A 23,189-nucleotide genomic window follows, 5' to 3' on the forward strand; every position below is an offset into this window, starting at 1 on the left:
GAGGGACATAGTGAAAGAGAGAGATAGGGGAAGTGAGAAAGCAAGCCACCAGGACTGGGTTCTCACATTACAGTTGGCCATGTGGAAGTTCAGTGCTCTTAACCACTATGCCACCTGCCAGCCCCAGAAAATGCATATGATGAAAAATAAGAAAAACTGTGCATGTATTAAAAAAATGTTTTTAAAGAATTATCTATCTAATTTTATTTATTCATTCACTTATTTTAATTTGACCAGACACACACACACACACACACACACAGAGAGAGAGAGAGAGAAAGTGAGAAAGCAAGTCACCAGTGGCAGTATCCAGTGCCTTAACTACCATACCACCTGCTGGTCCCCTAAAAAAATGTATACCAAACAATTTTATGCTTTAACTCCTTTTGCACAAACTTTGTATCTGGGCCCTTATGAGACATTGTCTGTGCTTGTCACTTGATCACATGTCTTCTGTAAGATGGCAGCTACATGAGTATGAATACATGTCTAATTAATCTTCATAGTTCTCACAATGTGTTGCTAAGGTGACAAGTCACTATTTTTTGACTATGGGACGCTCCCAACTTTTATACTATGCTCCTTTGGTCCATTCTGCTGCATTAGCATCTCCACTATGAGAACTTTCATAGGAATAAAAGAAGAAATTGAAAATCTGTCATTTAAATAATGGCCGGACACTCTGTGTTGTGTCTGTTGTTTAATTCCTCAAATTTCATACCAGATGGTAAAAACGTATAGGTAATACGTCAAGGCTTGAAGAGAACTAAACCCTGATACTGACCTCATCACGAGCCTTTCTATGTGCACATTCTTTCCTCTCCTTAGTTTCTTCAAGGGAATTGACATCACTGCGCTAATCCAAAGGAGCCATGGTAATATTTACAAATTATTTTGACACTTTCAAGTGTTGAGACCGTGTGGCCATCATTCCAGTTCATTGTACTTATTTTCCTCAGACTTCTCATGGCCCTTCTTGGATACCTCACTAACTTAAACCTAGTCTAAGTGAAATAGTAGTGAAATGGGCGACCAATGGGCTATGGTAATGGTGGGCTCTAAAACCTGTCTACATGCTGATGCCCGGAACCTGAGACTGTAACCCAATATGGTAAGAAGGGAATATTGCTTTATATGGCAGAAGATGTGATTAAGCTAAAAATCTTGAGAGGAGGAGCTTATCCTTATGATCTGAGTGGGGCACTAAATACCATTGCAAAAATCTTTATAATATGGACACACGGAGGAGAATGCAATGGGGAGACAGAGACAGAGATTTGAATGATAGAGCTAGAAATCAAGGAGCACTAGCATTGCCAGCAGCCATCAGAAGCTGAGAGAGAGGCATGAAAAGAATTTTACACCAGAGCCCTTGAGTAGGCCAAGTCCTGCCAGCACTTTGGTTTTGGGCTTCTGTCTTCTAGAAGGGTGAGAGAATACATTTCTGCTTTATCCACCACATTTGTGTTAATCCATATGATATGCCTAGGAAGCTAACACACTTATCCCATCCTGTGTTACATCTTATACTGCTGTTTAATATTTGAATTCAGGTTTGGACTTACAAGCTACCCAAAAAGTTAACAGTCCTTGTACTTATAACTTTTTCTTTCAATGGTTACTTATCACGAATCTACTACATGTCAGGTACTGTTTTAGTTCCCAAGTTTACAAAAGCAATTAAAATCTCATTCCTGTTCTCAAGAAAGTCATAGTCTTTAGGAGCATGAGGAAGTCTAAGTGATGTGGAGGAGAGATATAGATAAAGAAGTTCCCCAGAGGAGATGACATTAAGCTGAATTCCAAATGCTAAATTAGGGTCTTAGGAGACCAAATAACTTCAGGCAAAGAGGACAGCATGAACAGAACCCAGGCCTCACGGTGTGGGCCATGTGCAGGCAACTACAGAGTGGCTGAGCGATGGTTGGAGGTGGGGTGGGAGCGACAGCTGGAAAGTTAGGGAGGGGCCAATCATAGAGGACCCCCTAGGTTAAGATGATTTTAAACTCTGAGAGAAACCACACCTAGGAGGTGAGTGATTCTAACTATACAGTGAATATTGAGTAAGTGTTCTCTGATGGACTTTATTAAAATGAACACGATTTATAATACAACCTAGTAGCATTCCTGTAAAAAAGAATGCTTCTTGCTGAATGAGTATCTAAATCTGCTGATCCTCATCTGTGAGAGTGTGATGAAGTTATGGTTTATATGAAATTTATAGATACATGGTCTAAATCTTTTTCTTTATTCAAGATAGTGCATGTGTGCACACATACGAGAGTGAGAAAGGAAAAAAGAGAAAAAAGGGAGAGAAACAAGAGAGAGAGGAGAGAGAGAGGTGCACTCTCCACAGGGTCTGGCCAGGCTGTGATCCCCTTTTTCCAATCTTCCAGCCTATCGGATCTTGGGCAGTTGAGTGAGTGCCCAGCCTGTTTCGGGCTGACTGGTTTGAGGATTTAAACTGCGATTGCCGTGTGGGATTCGACTTCTCTTAAATAGCACATTATTGCTGCACCATAGAGCTGCTCTGATGCATTTTAAAATATAGGACAGCATGATGAATATTTTACAACTGGATACTTTTTAGCTTGACTTTTTTCCTTTCTTTTGTGTGTATGTGAGATAGAGAACACATGAATACACATAAGAGAAAAAGATAGAGAGAGAAGCATGCAGAACAGGGTCTTACCATGCTTCAATCCTCTTCCTCCAGCCTTCCTGCTCCTCAGAATCTTGGATACTCATGAGTATGAAGTGTGTTTTCAGGCTGACCAGGGTATTCAAACTGTGGCCAGCCAGGTGGCTTTTAGCATTCTAGCCCAGTATTTATGGACTCTACCACCTGGCTGGGCCTAGATTGTTTGTATGATCACACAGAGCCAATTATTCAGTGCCATGTGTGCTAATTAAAAGCATCTTGGAGAGCTGAAGATCTGTGCAGAGGTGCCAGGGTGAAGGTGCTTCTCCAGCATATCCTGCCTATTGACAAAAAGCCTGCTCAAGAAGATCAGGAAGTAGAGCCTTAAATTGCAGCAGTGAAATCCAAAGCTGTTGGGTACCTTGGGCCTATCAGAAACTTAAAATGAGAATGTGTCTGAAGACACAGTGTGAGGCATACAAAAAATCCCTACAACACTATGAATATGGACTTGTCAGAAGTCCCAGATGGAGGCATGTCTAAAGAAACACCCCTACCCTGAAATCTACCATATTAACCAAAGGAGAAGCAGCAATGAAAGTCTCTTAATTATGAATCAAAAAAGAAAAAGAAAAAATACATGATGCTGGACTTTATATGAAAAAAGTAAGCCAAAGAAGAAGGCACCAAGGCTCCTGAAGAAACAGAAAGCAGTGTGGAGAAGCCAGACAATGAAGAAGATGACAATGAAGTTCCCAGCCTGCCCCTGAGACTGACAGGAGCGCTTGAGGACACTTCATTTGCTTCTTTAAAGAATCTTGTCAATGAAAACACTTTTGAAGGCAATAAATTAAATGAGCTTTATGAATATGATTGAAATTTAATATGAAAGTGTCAAACTACTTCTGGAATACAGGAGTCTTCAAGCAGCTTGCAGAGATCTGCAGTGGCAAAACCCTGACATCTCTTGTCCCTTTGTTGAACTCAATGTTAAGTTAAAGTTCATGCCCAGGAATGAAACAGGAGTCCTTATTCTGTTTCCTGCCAGATCTCTGGTCATGTTGAATTTTGGTGTTATTAAGGAGATAATGACTTACCATGTTCATACATATTGGTTAATAGTGGGTGAAGTGGGTGACAGAAATAAATCTGCTAAAACAGAATCTTGCAAATAGGGTCATCATCTTTGTAGACACACCAGGATGTTTCCTGAACCATATGTAGAATACCCCAGAGTTTATGCATAAAAAACTGGTCCAGATGTGGTAGCGCTCACTGGATTCTGCCATTTGGGAGGAGAAGACCACATAGAAAACCCAAATTCACTTCCTGGCCCAACCTAAAAAGCCAGATATATGGTGGACACCTGTAATCCCAGCAACTTGGGAGCCTAAGGCAGAAGAATTGCAAACTCACAGCCAGCATGGACAACATAGTATGACCTTGTCTGAAGGAGCCAGGCATGGAGGTGTAGACCTGTGGTCCCAGCTTCTCAGGAGGCCGAGACAGAAAGATCATGACACAGCAAGACCTTATCTGAAGCACCACAAGCGCAAAACAAATAAAAACAAAATCATCCCCAAATCCTAAACTACTGTGTCTGGTTATGGATGAGGTGGATTGTATCTTGAATGTTTGATTTGAAGAGGAATTAAAGCAAACTATTAACCACCTGTCAACAGGTAGATAGATTATGCTCTTTTCTGCCACACGAACTTGGAAACTTGAAAACCTGATAAGGATTGTGGAAAATGTGCCACTGTATTTTGGTGTTGATGATGATAAGGCTACTGCAACACTGTATGGTCTTGAGCAGGGATATATTGTTTGTCCCTCCAAAAAGAGATTTTCTTTTTTCCTACTTAGAGTTCTTCAGAAGAACTGAAGAGCGAAACTGATGGTTTTCTTTTTGATCTGTAAGTCTGTAGAATGCCATTACAAATTGCAGGACTATCTTGATTTGCCTGTCAGGGCCATTTGAGGAAGGCAGAAACAAAATAACCATACAGCCACATTCTTCCAGTTTTGCAATCCAGATTCAGAAATATTATGTACAGACATGGCAGCGAGAGGACTGGATATTTCTGAAGTCAACTGGATTGTTCAGTATGACCCTCCAGATGACACTAAGGAAGAGAGTCGGCATTTGGGTAGAACAACCAGAGGCTTCAACAGAAGAGGGCATGCCTTGCTCATTTTGTGTCCAGAAGAATTGAGTTTCTTTTGTTACTTGAAGGAAAACGAAGTTCCATTAAGTGAATTGGCCATTATTCAGTTTCAGCTTGAAAAATGGATTGAAAAGGACTACTTTCTTCCCAAGTCAGCCCAAGAAGCATGTAAGTCATACTTATGAGTGTATGATTCTTGTTCTCTGAGGCAGATCTTTAATGTTAATAACCTAAATGTGTCTCAAGTTTCTCTGTCATTCGGTTTCAAGGTGCCTCCTTTTGTTGATATGAACATGAGCAGCAATAAAGGGAAGCATCAAAAAAGAAGAGGCAGTAGATTCAGCACCAGAAAACCAAGAAAGTCAAGAAGTACAAAATTTATAAAAACCATTAGCAGGAAATCATTCAACAGCAGGCAGTTCTTTCATGGAAGATACACCTTTCTTTCAGCATATAATGACTTTGTTCTGAAATGAATTTGCCCCCTTCTCTAACAAAGGAATTTTTGCAGCCTTTAGAATTTGGACTGATCCAGCAAAAAAAATTGACTTTGGTTGTAAGCACTGAGCATTGTAATTTCCAACAAGTCTCTTTTATTTTAGGAGCATAAAACAATATTTAATTTTTCTTGGTCACCCGAGAGTAAAGCAAAGAATATTTTTGGGTTTTGTTGTGAGGATAAAATATTTTAATTTTAAATATATCCAGTCCCCCCCAATAATATCATCATTTTGTTTTTAAAGTTTATTTATTTCCTTTCATGAGAGAAAAACAGGTACTCCCACTAGACTCTTGCCATGCTGTGATCCTTCTCCCAACCTCCCAGCCACCCTTGATCATAGGCGTGCATGGGCACACCCAACATTTCAGGTTGACCAGAGATCCAAAATTGAATATTCACTGTGGGTCTAGCATCACAAAGCAGAACCCTACCTACTGTGCCATTACAGTCAGTCCTGTCATTGGTTTATTATAATTCTTTTTGCACTTAAAAAACATAGAAACCTCACAGTGTCAACATAAAACTTCAACCTTTTTTTTTTTAGATTTCTTTTTTCATAGAGTGCATATACTCACCAGAGACAGAGACAGAGAAAGAAATTCCTAAAGGGGATGGCCATGCTGTAATCTACTCTCCTAAGTTCTCTGAAATTTTTTTATTATGAAAAATGAGAGAGCACATTCTTGACAGGACAGTAGCTATCACTGTTTATCTGGTCTATTTACTGTAATAAGAGTTGAAGATGTTGTTTAGGTGATGAGACATGATACTGCTGTCACTAAGATTGGTGATCTATCTCCACATATTATGATTATGACTTTCACTGAAGTTTATAGAAACAGAAAGAAGTGGAAAAGTAGCTACCAGGTGAGAATTCTATCCCTGCAGAGAATATTCAGTTGATATTCACTTAAATGAAATGAAAATGAAGTGTTTTCTGTAACTGGATCATATCAGTTAAGACTTCACATCTGATCTGTGATACAAGATGAAATCAACTATACCTTAAAAAATGCAAGTAATGCTATTTTAGCATATTGCAAAATACATGTAAAAATATACAACTGGACATTTTGAAGTGAAGTGAGCAAGTTCCTAGGAAATGTTTACTGCGTATCTATTGTTTTATACTTTGCCAGACGCAGTGAAGACTTGATTTCAACTCATAAGGGGCTTTAAGTTTTGTTAGGAGAGAAAATAATGAAAACACTTGACAAAAATATGTATAAAGCATAGTGTGACACTTAGAAGTTCCTAAGTGGAAAATCTGGTTGAGCAACCAGATTGAAAATTGAAAGAGATGGGACTTGGGTCTGACTCAGGCTTGGAGAACTGGATTTGAATTGGTATGGCAAGAGAAATAAGTGAAGTGGAGAAAAAATATGGGATTACATACATCATTTTATACATTTTACTGTACTCCATAAAACTGCTTTTTTATGTCAAGCAATTCTACCGATGACGTTTTTTTCCACAGCATCTACTCATTTCCTGTGTTAATTTTAGTAATTATCATAATATTTCAGATTTTTCATTATTATTATAACTGTTATGATGATCTATAATGGATAGTCTTTGACTTACTATTTTAATTATTTTGGGGCAGCCTAAACTACACCCACATAAGATGGCAGACTTAATTATTGTGAGTGTTCTGATTGTTTCACTGCTTGGCCATTGTCCCATCTCTCTCTTCTTAGGCTTCCCTATTCCCTGAAACACAACAATATTGAAATTAGTTCGATTAATAATCCTGCAATGACCTCTAAGTGCTCCAGTTAAAGGAGGAGGTGCATGTCTCTCATTTTCAATTAAAAACTAGAAATCAGTAAACTTAATGAGAAATGCATGTTGAAAGCTGAGACAGGCTGAAAGCTAGGGGTCTGAAGCAAAATGGTTAGCCAAATTGTGAATATAAAGGAACTATTTTTGCAGGAAATTAAATGTGCTACTTCAGTGAATGATAAAAGAGCAAAGCAGCCTTATTGTTGATATGGAGAAATTTGTAGTGGTCTGGATAGACGATCAAACCAATCACCATATTCTGTGAGCCAAAACCTAATCCAGAAAATGTTCCTACCTCTGTTTAATACTACAAAGGCTGAAAGAGGTGAAAAAGCTGCTGAAAAAGAGTTTGAGGCTAGCAGAGGTTAGTTTATGAGGTTTAAGAAAAAAGTCATATGCATAATATTAAAGTGCAGGATGAAGCAAGTGATGATGTTGAAGCTGCAGCAAGTTATATAGAAAATATAGCTAAGATAATTGATGAAGGTGGCTACACTAAACAATGAACTTTCAGTGCGGATGAAACAGCCTTATGCTGAAAGAAGATGTCATCTAGAACTTTCACAGCCAATGAGAAGTCAATGTGTGGCTTCAAAGCTTTCAAGAATAGGCTGACTTTTGTTAGGGGCTAATGCAGATGGAGGCTTTAAATTGAATCCAATATTTACTTCCTATTCCAAAATCTTAGGGCCCTTATAGATTATGCTTAATCTACTCTGGCTGTGCTCTATAAATAGAACAACAAAGCCTGAATGACAGTGCTTGTTTTTATAGCATGGTTTGTTGACTATTTTAGACCCACTGAAGAGAACTGCTGCCTCTAAAAAGGATTCCTTTCAAAATGTTACTGCTCATTGACAATGCACAGGGTCACTCAAGAGCCCTGATGGAAATATATAAGGAGGTTAATGTGTTTTTCATGTCTATGAACACAGTATTTATTCTATACCCCATGGAAGAAGGAGTAATTTTGACTTTCAAGTCTTATTTTATATTTTTTTAGTTTGCATGCACTTGCCTGAGAGAGACAGAGGAAGCAGGAGTGAGAAATCTCTCTTGGGTGGATGGTCATGCCAGTCTCTTCTCCTCTACTCCCCTCCTGCAATTCTGGGCATATATGTACACATGCCTGGTATGATTACAAAGCCACTGGTCTGGGACTTGAACTGCAAAATTGGCCATGTGGGATCAAGTCCCCCTAACCTCCATGCCACCTGCTGGCCCTTAAGTCTTATTATTTAAGAAATACATTTTGGAAGGTTATAACTTCTATAGAGAGTGATTCCTCTGAAGGAAAGACACCTGAAAACCTTTTGGAAAAAATTCATCATCCTATATACAATTAAGAATATTTGCAATTCATGGGAGGAGATCCATACATCAATTTTAGCAGGATTTTGGAAAACTTTAATATTATGCAAATCATATTATGCAGTTTCCAATTCTCATTAATGACTTTGAGGAGCTCAACACTTCAGTGGAGGAAATAACTACAGAGCTAGTAGAAATAGCAAGAGAGCTAAGCTAGAATGAGAAGTGGAACCTGAAGATATAACTAAATTCCAAAAATCTTGTGATAAGACTTTAATGGATGAGCAAATATAGCAGTTTCTTTTTTGCTTTTTTTTTCAGAGAGGTTTTTGCTATAGGGCACGTGCACTCACCAGAAAAACAGAGAGGGGGGATGGCCATGCTGGAGTCCTTTCTCCTTCATTCTCCTCTCGGGATCTTGGGCATGCACGCACACGTGCCTGGCGTGAATTTAAGCCACCGGGTCCGAGACTCTAACCGAGGCTGACTACATGGGAGTCCAGCAACATAGCCATTATGCTAACTGCTGGTCCCTATAATAGTTTCTTAATATGGAACTGCTCCTGGTGATGATGCTGTGAACATCATTGAAATGACCACAGAAGATTAGAATATTACATAAACTTAGTAAATAAAGGTTTAAGAGGATTGACTACAATTTTAATGGAAGTTCTACTGTGGGTAAAATGCTGTCAAATAGCATATATGCTACAGAGAAATCGTCTATGAAAGAAGGAGCTAATCAATGCAGAAACTCATTGTTGTTTTATTTCAACAAATCGCTATGGCCACCCCAACTTTCAATGACCACTAACAGATCAGTTAGCAGCTATCAACATCAAGGCAAGACTTCCACTAACAAAAATACTACAACTTGGGACCAGCAGTTATGTCGCTGGACTCTCATGTAGTCCACTGTGATTCGAGTCCTGGACTCAATGACATAAACTCATGCTGGGTGTGTGTGCGTGTGTGCCCAAGGTCCCGAGAGGAGAATGGAGGAGAAGGGATTGCAGCGTGGTCATCCCCCCTGGGGGGTGATTTCTTGCTTTCTGTCTTTCTGTCTCTGTCTTTCTGATGAGCACACGTGCCCTATAGTAAAAACTTCCTCCCCCCATCCCCCCAAAAAACGAGATAACTCTTTGAAGGCTCAGATGATCATTAGTATTATTTAGCAGTAAGGTATTCTTAAATTAAGGTATGTACTTTAAAAACGTTATTGCACACTTAATAGTCTACAGTATAGTGTAAACATAATTTCTTTCTTTCTTTCTTTTTCTTTTTTTTGGGGAGAGGTTTTTTTCGCTATAGGGCTCATGTGCTCGCCAGAAATTTGTAGTGGTCTGGATAGACGATCAAACCAATCACCATATTCTGTGAGCCAAAACCTAATCCAGAAAATGTTCCTACCTCTGTTTAATACTACAAAGGCTGAAAGAGGTGAAAAAGCTGCTGAAAAAGAGTTTGAGGCTAGCAGAGGTTAGTTTATGAGGTTTAAGAAAAAAGTCATATGCATAATATTAAAGTGCAGGATGAAGCAAGTGATGATGTTGAAGCTGCAGCAAGTTATATAGAAAATATAGCTAAGATAATTGATGAAGGTGGCTACACTAAACAATGAACTTTCAGTGCGGATGAAACAGCCTTATGCTGAAAGAAGATGTCATCTAGAACTTTCACAGCCAATGAGAAGTCAATGTGTGGCTTCAAAGCTTTCAAGAATAGGCTGACTTTTGTTAGGGGCTAATGCAGATGGAGGCTTTAAATTGAATCCAATATTTACTTCCTATTCCAAAATCTTAGGGCCCTTATAGATTATGCTTAATCTACTCTGGCTGTGCTCTATAAATAGAACAACAAAGCCTGAATGACAGTGCTTGTTTTTATAGCATGGTTTGTTGACTATTTTAGACCCACTGAAGAGAACTGCTGCCTCTAAAAAGGATTCCTTTCAAAATGTTACTGCTCATTGACAATGCACAGGGTCACTCAAGAGCCCTGATGGAAATATATAAGGAGGTTAATGTGTTTTTCATGTCTATGAACACAGTATTTATTCTATACCCCATGGAAGAAGGAGTAATTTTGACTTTCAAGTCTTATTTTATATTTTTTTAGTTTGCATGCACTTGCCTGAGAGAGACAGAGGAAGCAGGAGTGAGAAATCTCTCTTGGGTGGATGGTCATGCCAGTCTCTTCTCCTCTACTCCCCTCCTGCAATTCTGGGCATATATGTACACATGCCTGGTATGATTACAAAGCCACTGGTCTGGGACTTGAACTGCAAAATTGGCCATGTGGGATCAAGTCCCCCTAACCTCCATGCCACCTGCTGGCCCTTAAGTCTTATTATTTAAGAAATACATTTTGGAAGGTTATAACTTCTATAGAGAGTGATTCCTCTGAAGGAAAGACACCTGAAAACCTTTTGGAAAAAATTCATCATCCTATATACAATTAAGAATATTTGCAATTCATGGGAGGAGATCCATACATCAATTTTAGCAGGATTTTGGAAAACTTTAATATTATGCAAATCATATTATGCAGTTTACAATTCTCATTAATGACTTTCAGGAGCTCAACACTTCAGTGGAGGAAATAACTACAGAGCTAGTAGAAATAGCAAGAGAGCTAAGCTAGAATGAGAAGTGGAACCTGAAGATATAACTAAATTCCAAAAATCTTGTGATAAGACTTTAATGGATGAGCAAATATAGCAGTTTCTTTTTTGCTTTTTTTTTCAGAGAGGTTTTTGCTATAGGGCACGTGCACTCACCAGAAAAACAGAGAGGGGGGATGGCCATGCTGGAGTCCTTTCTCCTTCATTCTCCTCTCGGGATCTTGGGCATGCACGCACACGTGCCTGGCGTGAATTTAAGCCACCGGGTCCGAGACTCTAACCGAGGCTGACTACATGGGAGTCCAGCAACATAGCCATTATGCTAACTGCTGGTCCCTATAATAGTTTCTTAATATGGAACTGCTCCTGGTGATGATGCTGTGAACATCATTGAAATGACCACAGAAGATTAGAATATTACATAAACTTAGTAAATAAAGGTTTAAGAGGATTGACTACAATTTTAATGGAAGTTCTACTGTGGGTAAAATGCTGTCAAATAGCATATATGCTACAGAGAAATCGTCTATGAAAGAAGGAGCTAATCAATGCAGAAACTCATTGTTGTTTTATTTCAACAAATCGCTATGGCCACCCCAACTTTCAATGACCACTAACAGATCAGTTAGCAGCTATCAACATCAAGGCAAGACTTCCACTAACAAAAATACTACAACTTGGGACCAGCAGTTATGTCGCTGGACTCTCATGTAGTCCACTGTGATTCGAGTCCTGGACTCAATGACATAAACTCATGCTGGGTGTGTGTGCGTGTGTGCCCAAGGTCCCGAGAGGAGAATGGAGGAGAAGGGATTGCAGCGTGGTCATCCCCCCTGGGGGGTGATTTCTTGCTTTCTGTCTTTCTGTCTCTGTCTTTCTGATGAGCACACGTGCCCTATAGTAAAAACTTCCTCCCCCCATCCCCCCAAAAAACGAGATAACTCTTTGAAGGCTCAGATGATCATTAGTATTATTTAGCAGTAAGGTATTCTTAAATTAAGGTATGTACTTTAAAAACGTTATTGCACACTTAATAGTCTACAGTATAGTGTAAACATAATTTCTTTCTTTCTTTCTTTTTCTTTTTTTTGGGGAGAGGTTTTTTTCGCTATAGGGCTCATGTGCTCGCCAGACAGAGAGAAACATAGAGACAGAAAGCGAGAAATCACCCCCCCCGGGGGGATGGTCACGCCGCAATCCCTTCTCCTCCATTCTCCTCTCAGGATCTTGGGCACGCACACACATGTGCCCGGCGTGAGTTTTCAGCCACCTGGTCCGGGACACGAACCGCGGTCGACTACGTGGGAGTCCAGCGACATAGCCATTACGCTAACTGCTGGTTCCCGATGCTGGATATATTTTTGTATACCTTTGAATTTATAAAGGCTCAATTTGTGCCCTATCATGGGATTAATACTGAAAATTTTTCCATGTGAAGGTGAGAAAAAAATGTGTATTTTTTGGTTTTGGGGTGAAATGTTTTATATTAATAGATGTTTATGGTATCATTCAAATACTATATCTTTTTGCTTATTATTTTTGTCTAGATGATCAGTCCTGAGGGAAGGTGGAGTGTTGAGGTTCTCAGTGATTAGTGTGTTACAATCTATCTCTCCCTTTAGATCTAATACTCTTTTCTCATGTATTTGAGTGCTCCAGTGTTGGGTGCATAGATAGTTATATGAGTTATATCTTCTTAGTAGATGTAGGTTTGCCCTTATACTACTATATAGTGTCTTTTTTTGTCTCTTCCTACAATTTCTGTCTTAGAAGCTATTTTGTCTGATATCAGCATTGTGACTACAACTATTTTTTGCTTTCTATCTGCATGGAATATTTTCCCAGTCCTTCAATTTTCAGTCTATGGTTGTTTTTTATCAGTGATTCTTGTAGATTCGCATATATGTCGCCAAAGGAACAACTCCATGTTTTCTAAAAGGCCTAGAGAACATATATTGGGTGCCTCTCCTCTATCCCTTTGTGTTCGTCATTTTGGTTGATTACTGGAAGATGGCGGTTCCGGCCGAAAGGAACAACATAACTTATATATTTTAGGGAACCAACAATGTGTGTGATTCACTTTATTATGATATTTGTTTTATTTTGGTCATCTGGAACAGAACCCTCAGTATCTCTAATGTACACCTGCATATCTATATGTATATCTATCTATGTATGTATTCATACATAGATACTTTCACTCCTTTATATTTTTGAGATTATCAAGTGTTTGGTTGTGTAAAATGATTCCCTTTTATTTCCATCTTTGAAAAAAAATCCCTACATATCTAGAGGTTTTTTAGCTATGAACTCATTATGGAAAGAGACTTTTTAAGGCTATCTGTTGAATTAACTGAGCAGGGTAGAGTACCAATGCACAGGCCTTGTTAAACTAATTGCATAGAGAATACCTGCAAGGGGTTACAGTTCCAGATCCTGTTCCTGCTCTTACTCAACCTCATCTTGGCTGTTCAGCTCTAACTTCAGGTTGTCGAATTTGTAGACTGACCACCAGTTCCATCTGTGGCCATATTCTGGCCTCCTGGAGACCTATCTTCTTGGAGATTTTTCTTGTATCTTTCAGGGTCAGCCAGTTTTTCAACTGCTCTAATCCTTATTTGGCAGTTTTTTTGTTCCTATATCATTCTCAGCTTCCTCTCATGTGCTTTATCTCTTCCCATTCTCGCTGGTTCCATATACAACCCTTAACTCCATTTCCAACATTATAATTACATTTAATGAGATGAGATATTCTTCATAGGAGAGACTATGGACAAGATGTCTTCCCCTCTCTATCCGTACAGCCAGTCCCAAGTTGCAGAAGTTTTCAAACCTGTCATGTCATTGTCTTTCAAAAGTCAGCAGTTTTTCCCAAATTCCCATTTCCTCCACAGTCGTTTTTGTATAAGACACCGATAGCAGAAGCTCTTTGGGCCTTGGCAACACCAATCACTTAACATGATAGCAAGGAAAGGACGAAGGGTGAGGGAAATAAAAGTGCCAAAGAGTAGAGGAGATTACCATATTCACACAGATCTCTATTCTCTGCAAATGCTCCCATTGCTCTGTGGCTTTTTTCTTGTATTTGCTACAGAATTGCAGGTAATGATAACGTTTAGATATAGCACTTATGACATACTAAACATCATGATGACCTCATGGTAGGTATCTTTTTTCTCTTTCATATAGTACAGGCTAGATTTTTCTTCCAATCATAAATATAAGGAAAAATTAGTTTGTCTATAAAGATACACACATAAACACATTTCTCAAGATGAAATAACTTGTGTGATAAGACTTGCTGCCTTCTTCCACGATTCATTTCCCCCTTTTCCATATGTTCTCTGCCTACATAAATACCTTTAGCCTGTTCATTAATTCTCTGGTAAACGTATTCAATTCTTCCCTCTGTTCCTTTTTTCCAACACTCCAGTTGCTTTTCAGAAGTTTTAGCTCTAACCTTATGCTCTCTGTCTCTCTAGCCTTGCAGTGATTGTCAGTATCTTTCTGTGTTTCTCTTTCCTCAAAGTCTTGTAAAATATAACATACTGCAAAGCAGTGGTGTTCCTGGGATTTAGCATTTGGGGTGGCAGATGGGGTGGTAACAAATCTGCTTGTGGGGGCTGGTGTATCCCCCAGCACTCTCAACCCATTGCATACATTTTGAATGAAAAATATTAAAGATAATGAAATTAGAAACACATTAATATGGCATTTAATCTATTTAGAAGTAGTTGAGATAATGAACTCTTTACTAGTACTTAATCCAACAGAACTACCATAGCTAAACATAATCTCCTTGATTAGCAAATGCTATGAGAGAGATAGATTTGTAGTCTGTCTATAATTTAACTTAAGTTAGTGAAGAAGGTATTGGAAAAGGCATAGTTCCAGTACAAGAAGTTGAGTTGGACTGCTAATCATATTTTATTTAGATTTTCTTCTTGAACCCTGATTACCACTCATTCTTTTCACCCAAACTATGCATAGCCTCATTTTAAAATAGGACCAGGAGAGCTGTTGCTTCATATTGGTGTTATAATGATTCCTTTTTATATGTTTCGCATCTAGGTTGTAAACTTTCTGGAGGATAAGAACTATGTGAATTGTTTAGTAAGGTATCAGTGTACAGAGTAGGAGGAGAGTAACTTAGGTTGATAAAACATCTCCTATGCACAAGCAATTCACTATGAAGGCATTTCCTTTATGTATTCTCATATAATCATTGCAACAACCTATGTCTATAGATGTTAATATAGAATCTCATAATGGTGAAATAATTTTGCTTAGATTACAAAGCTAGTGAGAGAAGCTGGATGCAAATCCTAATCTTCCTTACTCTGAAGCTTGCGTTCTTTATACCACACTATGCCACTCAATGAATAAGGAGTGAATGAATGAATAAAATCCTGGACTCATGGAACAAAAGGTCTACCAGCTCAATTCTCTGATGGAGAAAATAGGGTGGCTACTTAATAGTTGATGTAAAAAATAAAAATGTTCTTTGAAAAGAATCACCCTGAGCTCTAAATTAAAATTTTCAACATTTAAGTATGTAAAAACCTAACAGCTTGACTAGAAGCCATATCAACTTTATCATCATATCTGATAATTGATTGAATGGAAGCAGAGAGACTGAGAGCCCTGAGTCAATGTCATACAGGCCATTGTTGTCAATCTAGAATTGGAAACAAGAGCCTTTGAAAGCTGCATCCTCTGTTCAGCGATCCATACTGTTTAAAACAGCAATGTACAACTCTTGGCCCCAAGCACTAATGGCCTCATTGTGCCAGAAGGAAACCTTTACTATTGATTAGCTAGTATTGAATACCTATTGAGGATAGACACTGTATTGGTGCTATGGAGTTTTCTAGAGTAGAAAAATAGACTTCAGCTCCAACCTCCTTTGTGAAGTAACCATAGTGAAGCCAGAGAATTACATCAAGCTCTGTAGCTGGTATAGAATATCCTAATTACAATTCCAAATTGCACTAGATGCTTTTCTAAATAGAAAAAAAAAAGACAGATAAATTAATTTGAGAGGACATATAAGATTGAAATCATGGAAGATACATCTTTCACTTGCAAATGTTTCCATTTGCCTGACCACTTCTAGGTAACTTTTAAATTACCAAGGAGACGCACTCGCATGCATGCACACGCGCACATGCACACACACTTTTCTATGGCTCATGAAAAAAAAGAGAAAAAACATTTCCATTATGTTCTGGTTCTTTTGAAGAATTCCCTGAGGAATTCTTCTAAAGTTGAAGCAAATCAGCATACACAAATACATCCATTTACAATCTCCTTGGAAACTAGAATTGCTGGCCAATTCAGGCAGCAAGCAGCAAAATGTTTTCTCCAGGTTTCCTTGAAGAGAGAAAAATATTGTGAAAAATTCAGAGGAAGGTACGTGTTGAGTTGCAGGGCTTGATGTGCTATCCTCTGGAGGCCTGTGTTTCCACGTATCAGAAAGACTGCTGCTTTATGCCAAGTCTACATGCTGTGCCATCAAAATGAAACAAGCCAGAGAAAAAAAACGATCTTAAAAATGGCTACCGTATACAGAGCACTTAGCAGGTGCAGGCACTACCCTACACACTACCCTTACATTATCTCACGTAATCCTCACAAGCACTCTAGGAAGTAGGCATTAGTTTCATCTCACGAAACAGAAAATGGGGACTCAGAGAAGTTAAGAAAGCCACTTAACATCACCCAGGTGATAAGCAATGAGATTCAGTAAACCTTAGCGCTTGTGTTTTGAACACAATGCTACCTTCCCACAGGCACAGCTGTTCTCAACATGATCACCTTGACTTTTCCTCTCCAGTTGTCACATAGCTAACGACAAGCCTCAGAGGGGATTTTCCATTGAAAATGGTTAATAGGAACCACATGATTTCAGCAGACACAGAACCACTAAAACGCAGATATAAGGACTGCACCCACGCACCATATGGCCATTTGTTTACCTATTTCTTATGAAATAGACTCTCTTCTGCACAAATATATACTATAGGGAAAAACTCATGGTGAGGAAAGTAAATTATTTGTACTCTACCTCTAGATGGACAAAAAGATGAAGACATATACTAACACACTCACACACTCACAAATGGAAAACACAGATTTGTTTTGACAAGCTATTATACTACAAAAATATTTATGAATGTAAGCTGCAGTGAAGTGCATCCATCTTCCAAAAAGCACATACACCCCGCCAAAGGCTGCTTAGATTTGAGGAAGGTGAGAATACCCTCTCAAAATTAACTGCCCTCAGGCTAAGGGGATGCAGAAGAGGGAAGCCTCCAGTTTTCTATTATCAGGATTTCTCATAATGTCGTTCTTTCACATTACACTCTTATTTTTCACATCCACTGTTAAGTGACCACCCTTTATTTTGCAATCAGAGAGTCGAGCTGGCAGAACTGAAGTGCCTTGGCAGCTGCAGAGATGAAACTCAACTGAACAAACAGATTCTTAAGTGATGCTTAGATGGAAGAACTTGGATACGGTTCAGATTTTTTTAAAAATTCATTTAAATGTGTGATTGAATCCTGCTCATTACCCTCTCAGCAGTATATTATATATTCAGCTCTTTATAGTATAATAATATTGAGGGTGGAAAATAAGAAAGGTACAATATTACCAACTCTTCTTATTATAGAAGAAGAGCAGCTTTGTTTATGTCATAAACAATAGTCAATAAATGCATATAACCAGTTAATTTTTCACAGCAATCTATACCCAGAACTTAAAATATGCTATTTTGTTCTTTGGTCCAAATTTCTTGAGAAAAATAAATCCTTCTGTACAGCAATCATCCTGAAATCTTGGAGTAAACAGTACATAAGTTTGCAGGCCCCATAGTCCGATGTTGCCTGATGCAGACTGACAACGAATGGCTTTGCCATGGCCCTGCATACCAGCTCTCTGACCTCATTTCCAAACACTTCTTTCCTTTCACTCACTCTGCTCCAGACGTTTAGACTCTCTTGGTTTCCATGAGCATTCCAAGTGTCCCTCCGCCTCGGAGTCATTACAGTTACTCTCTGCTCTGCCTGACAACTGTTAACTCAGATAGCCATGTGCCCTAAACCTTTACTTCTTTCAAGCGTCTGCTCAAATGTTACCTCATATCATCACCTATTATTCTCTCTCCTTCTGATTTGCCTAATTATTTTCTTCATATTTTCATCATCTAATATAATTTTGATTCTTAATTTTTTTCTCCCACTCAAAGGCAAACTCCATGAGTAAAGGAACTTTGTCCGCTGCAGTAACCTAGGCACTTGAAATGGTACTTGCACATAGTGTTCATGAGTGAATAAATGAATGAACATCATCAAAATCCGCAGCCTTGGACTGGGGAACACAGTGGAGTAGCAACCTATATTTATCCATAAAAGGGCACTCAAACATCACTACAAAAATAATGAGGTAGAGAAAATGCATTTTAGAACTCTCAAGAAAAGTTTTACAAAGGTTTAGAAGGAATACTTTGATAAAGCACATGAGGCTGGATAAGCACTCCACCCCTAGGGAGGTGTTGAGTAAACCTTCCTCTAAGGAGAGAAAGTGCAATTAGCCATAGGGATTTTTTTAAAAGAATTATTTATTCAATTTAATTTTTTATTAGTTTTAAACTTGCCACAGTGCACATGTGTGTGCATGAGAGAGAAAGAGAGAGAGAGAGAGAAGAGAGAGGCAACATGAGAAAGCAAGCCACCAGATCTGGGACTCAGACTGTAGCTGGCCATGTGGAAGTCCAGCGCCTTGACCACCATGCTACCTGCTGGCCCTTGGATTTTCTTTTACTGAGTGGAGTTTGCACATTTGGGTCAGCAGAATTGCTTGCCCCTAAAAGAGGCCCTAAATACCATCAGCAGTTCTCCTTCTCTCTTTCCTAGGTCCTGCTCAGTCTCTCCTCTACATAAATGCTGCATAAAGAGTTAAATAATGTTGGTTTGAAAGATCATCAAAAGCCCATCCTCTGTACCCACATCTCTCTCTTTTATTCAGAAACCTGCAATGCTTCTCAATGACCTTTTGTATCATGTTCAAATGTCTCAGCTTGACATTCATTCTCTGGAATCGGTGACTATGTTACTTTAAATGGAAAAAGAGGCTTTGCAGGTACATTAGGTTATGGACCTAGAATAGAGCTATAAGATTATCCTGGATAATCCAAATGGGCCAATGTCATCAGATGGGCTCTTAAAAGTGGTAGAGAAAGTCCGGAAAATAATTAATACAACCAAAAAAGAGAGGCAGAGCAGTGATATGAAGAGTGAGAAAGACTTAATATTTTTTATTTTTTTGCCTTTGAAGATGGAGGAAGTAATCCATGAGTGAAACATGCCAGTGGTCTCTAGAAACTGAGGACGGCAAGCATCCAACAACCAGCAAGAAACAGTGACCTCAGTCCTATAACCTCATAGAAGTTCATTCTGCCAACAACCTGAACAAGCCTGGAAATAAATTCTTCTTCAGGTCCCAGCTGTATCAACACCTTAACTTTAATCTTATGAGCCTGAATCAGGGAAGCCACTCAAGCTCACTGGACTTTTGACCTCCAGAACCATAGTATGTATTTTTAAAAATGTGTGCTTTAAACGGCTGCATTTGTAGTAACCTATTAGGGCAGCAATAGAAAACGAACACAAGACCTTTAGCAATCTGGATCCAACTTACATATCCGAAACATCCCTTTACTCTGAAACATAAATCTACTGCACCAGTCAATCTGGTTTCCTTTCAGTCCATAAACATGCTCATTTGTTATTACAGGCATACCTCGGAGGTATTGCTGGTTTGGCTCCAGATTATGGCAATAAAGTGAGTCACACAAATACTTCCCAATGCATATAAAAGTTGTGTTTATACTATATTGTGGTCTATTAAAAGTGAAATAGCATTATGTCTAAAAAGCAATGTCCATACCTTAATTTAAAAATACTTTATTACTAAAAAATACTAATGATCATCTGATTCCATCTCAAAAAACCACTTTCTTTGTTCATTCCTAAGAAGCAACCCTTCATTTAGTAAAATTTTATGAGACTGCAGCAATTTTGTCACATTCTCAGGCTCCATTTTCATTTCAATTCTCTTGCTATTTCCATCACACTTGTAGTTACTTTTGCTACTGGGCCTCAAGTTCCTCAAAATCATCCTTGAGAATTGGAATGAACTCCTATTTATGTTGATTATTTTGATCCCCTCCTATGAATCACAAACAATTGCATATGGGATTGTGAATCCTTTTCAGAAGGCTTTCAGTTGACTTTGCCCAGATCCATCAGAGGAATCATTCTTTATGGTAGTGATAGTCTTACAAAATTTGTTCTCTCTCTCTCACTCTCTCTTTTAAATAATAAGACTTGAAAATCAAAATTACTCTTTTGATCTAAGGACTACAGAATGGATGTTGTGTTACTGAGCATAAAACATCTCCATCAGAGCTCTTGGGTTACCAAGCACCCTGTCATTTTTGGTAATGTTTTATGTGGCTAAGATCATAGTGCCCATGGTTACATCAAAGAGCACTTGGGGCTGGCAGGTGGTGTGGTGGTTAAGGGCTCTGGACTTCCACATGGTCAACTGTGGTTCGTGTCCCAGACCTGGTGGCTTGCTTTCCCACTCTCTCTCTCTCTCTCATTCTCATTCTGTCCCTTTCTGGTCAAATTAAAATAAATAAATAAATAAGATAAAATAAAATAAAATAATTCCTTTTTTTTTTTAAAGAGCACTTATCACAAATCATAATAGCCAATTTAAGAACAATGAAAAAGTTTGAAATACAGTGAGAATTACCAAAATGTGACATGAACACATGAAATGAGCACATGCTCTGGAAAGCTGGTGCCTGATACGCTTGCTCAACACAGGGTTGTCACAAACCTACAACTTGTAAAAAACCACAATGTCTGTGAAGTGCGATAAAGCAAAACAATAAAACAAGGTATGCTTGTATAAGAATATGATGTTATGAATAAAGAATAGGATATTATGTTAAAGAACCAATTAAAAACAATGAATATTAAAAATAAGGTTGTTCCAGTAACAAGACTCTACATTTTGGACTAGACATAGTTGAAGAGTGAATTAGGAAATCATAAAATTGAACCGAAGGGGCTGGACAGTGGTACAGTGATGAAATCCAGCACTCTGCAGAATGGACCTCCATAGAAAGGTGCCAGGTTCATATACATAGAGACCTCCCTGAGTATGCTGGGTGTGCATATACCCTTAATCTGAATCCAGTAGAAGATGGGAGTGGATGGAAGTGTCAAGTTCCTGTTTGGGGTGTTGTCTCTCTGTGTTTCCACCTCTCTTTCTCTCAGTCATGGAAGAAATAAATAGAATAACCAAAAAATTTCGAGCTAAATAAGTATTCACATAATCTAATATTTGCAGAGTGCCCACTATATTCTAATAATTTAATACTTATAATCTAATTTAATACTTGCAATAATTATATAATGTAGGCTCTCTTTTTATCCTTTTATTTAGAAATTAAGGCAAGAGATCAGTCGGCGGTGTAAAAATTAAGCCACTGAATCCACTATGCATTTCAAGTTCTAGACTGGCAGCTTAAGTATCACTCCAGTGGTGTGAGTGTGCATGTGCAAAATCCCTAGAGAAGAATGGAAGAGAAGGGACTGCAGCATGGTCATCCTCATGGGGAAATGATTTCTCACTTTCCCTCTCCCTCCTTCTCTCTCTCAATCTCCCTCTGGTGAGTGCACATGCCCTGAAACAAAAACATAAAATTAAAAAGAAAAAAAAATTAAGGCAAAGAGAATATAGGTAATTTGCCAAAAGTCACACAGCTAGCCTTGACTCCAAGTAGAACTCCTGTATTTAACCACAACACTACAATACCAATACTCTATATTTCTCAAAATGCAGCACAAAAAGATGAAAAGATAGAAACTAATGGAAGAAAAGAGACAGAGAATAAATTCCAGGTCTAGTAAATAAAAATCACCATTTTAACAAATATCCAGGTGATTCCAATGCACTCTAAAGATTGAGAGCTTTGTTCATTCCTGTTCCCCCCCACCCCCACCTTACTTTTTGCCATAAGGCCCATGCGGTTGCCAGAGAGAGATAAAAAGAAACAGAGAGCGAGAGTGAGAAATCACCTTCAAGGGGGATGGCCACACTACAATCCCTTCTCCTCCATTCTACCCTTGGGATTTGGGGAACGTGTGCACACGGGACTGGCATGATTTTCAAGTTGCTGGGTCCAGGACTCGAATCATGGTCAGTCATGTAAAAATTCAACACCTCAAACACCATATCAACCCCCTCCCAATTTTTTTTAAGGTAATAATGAATAAAGCTCTTCTTTCATCTTCTATTGAAAATTCCAATAATGACTTGGATTCTAGAAGAATAGGCACGCGTGCGCGCACACACACACACACACACACACACACAATCTGACAAAGGAATCTTACTATCCAGGAGTCCCTAGAACAATTTGGCAAGATAGATTTCCTTTTGAAAACCTAGTCCAAATGATTGGTAGTGGTTGTCTTATGTTGAGGATTCTGAGTGCAACTGGTCTTAGCGGGAAAGAATACTACCATAACCAACAGTGTGTGCCAAGGACAAGGGATGGGGGTAGCAGCCTGTGGCAGCATATTTGATCTGAAGAGAATTCCACCTGCCAACTCTCTCTGGAAGCCAATCTGATTGGCTGTTGGATGGAGTTGGTTGAGGGATGAGCAGATAGCAAAGCTTAGCCCTCTCACAGAAATTTTAGATGCCAAGTCACTAAACTTTTTGAAGACTACCTTTGTTTTGAGAAGACTTAAGTAAATCATGTTTGTACTCACATGGGGTTGAGACCTTCTCAAACTGGCTTGTCTGTTCAAAATCCTAGCACTCAGGAGGGTCACATTAGGGCCAGCTGTTTATGAGAACTTCTGCACTAGCTTTTTTTTGGGGTGGGGGGGGAGATTTTTCACTATAGGGCGCGTGCGCTCGCCAGACAGACAGAGAGCCAGAAAGCGAGAAATCATCCCCCAGGGGGGTTGGTCATGCCGCAATCCCTTCTCCTCCATTCTCCTCTCGGGATCTTGGGCACGCACGCACACGCACCCGGCGTGAGTTTTAAGCCACCAGGTCCGGGACGTGAAC

At 38.9% G+C, this 23,189-nt stretch overlaps 1 pseudogene; it reads left to right on the forward strand.

The window, feature by feature from the left end:
- Positions 1-3,140: 3,140 nt before the first annotated feature.
- On the forward strand, positions 3,141-5,285 carry LOC102490970 (ATP-dependent RNA helicase DDX18 pseudogene; annotated as a pseudogene).
- Positions 5,286-23,189: the final 17,904 nt, after the last annotated feature.

Source organism: Tupaia chinensis, unplaced genomic scaffold (assembly GCF_000334495.1).
Source record: "Tupaia chinensis unplaced genomic scaffold, TupChi_1.0 Scaffold000674_2, whole genome shotgun sequence".
Classification (NCBI taxonomy): Eukaryota; Metazoa; Chordata; class Mammalia; order Scandentia; family Tupaiidae; genus Tupaia; species Tupaia belangeri.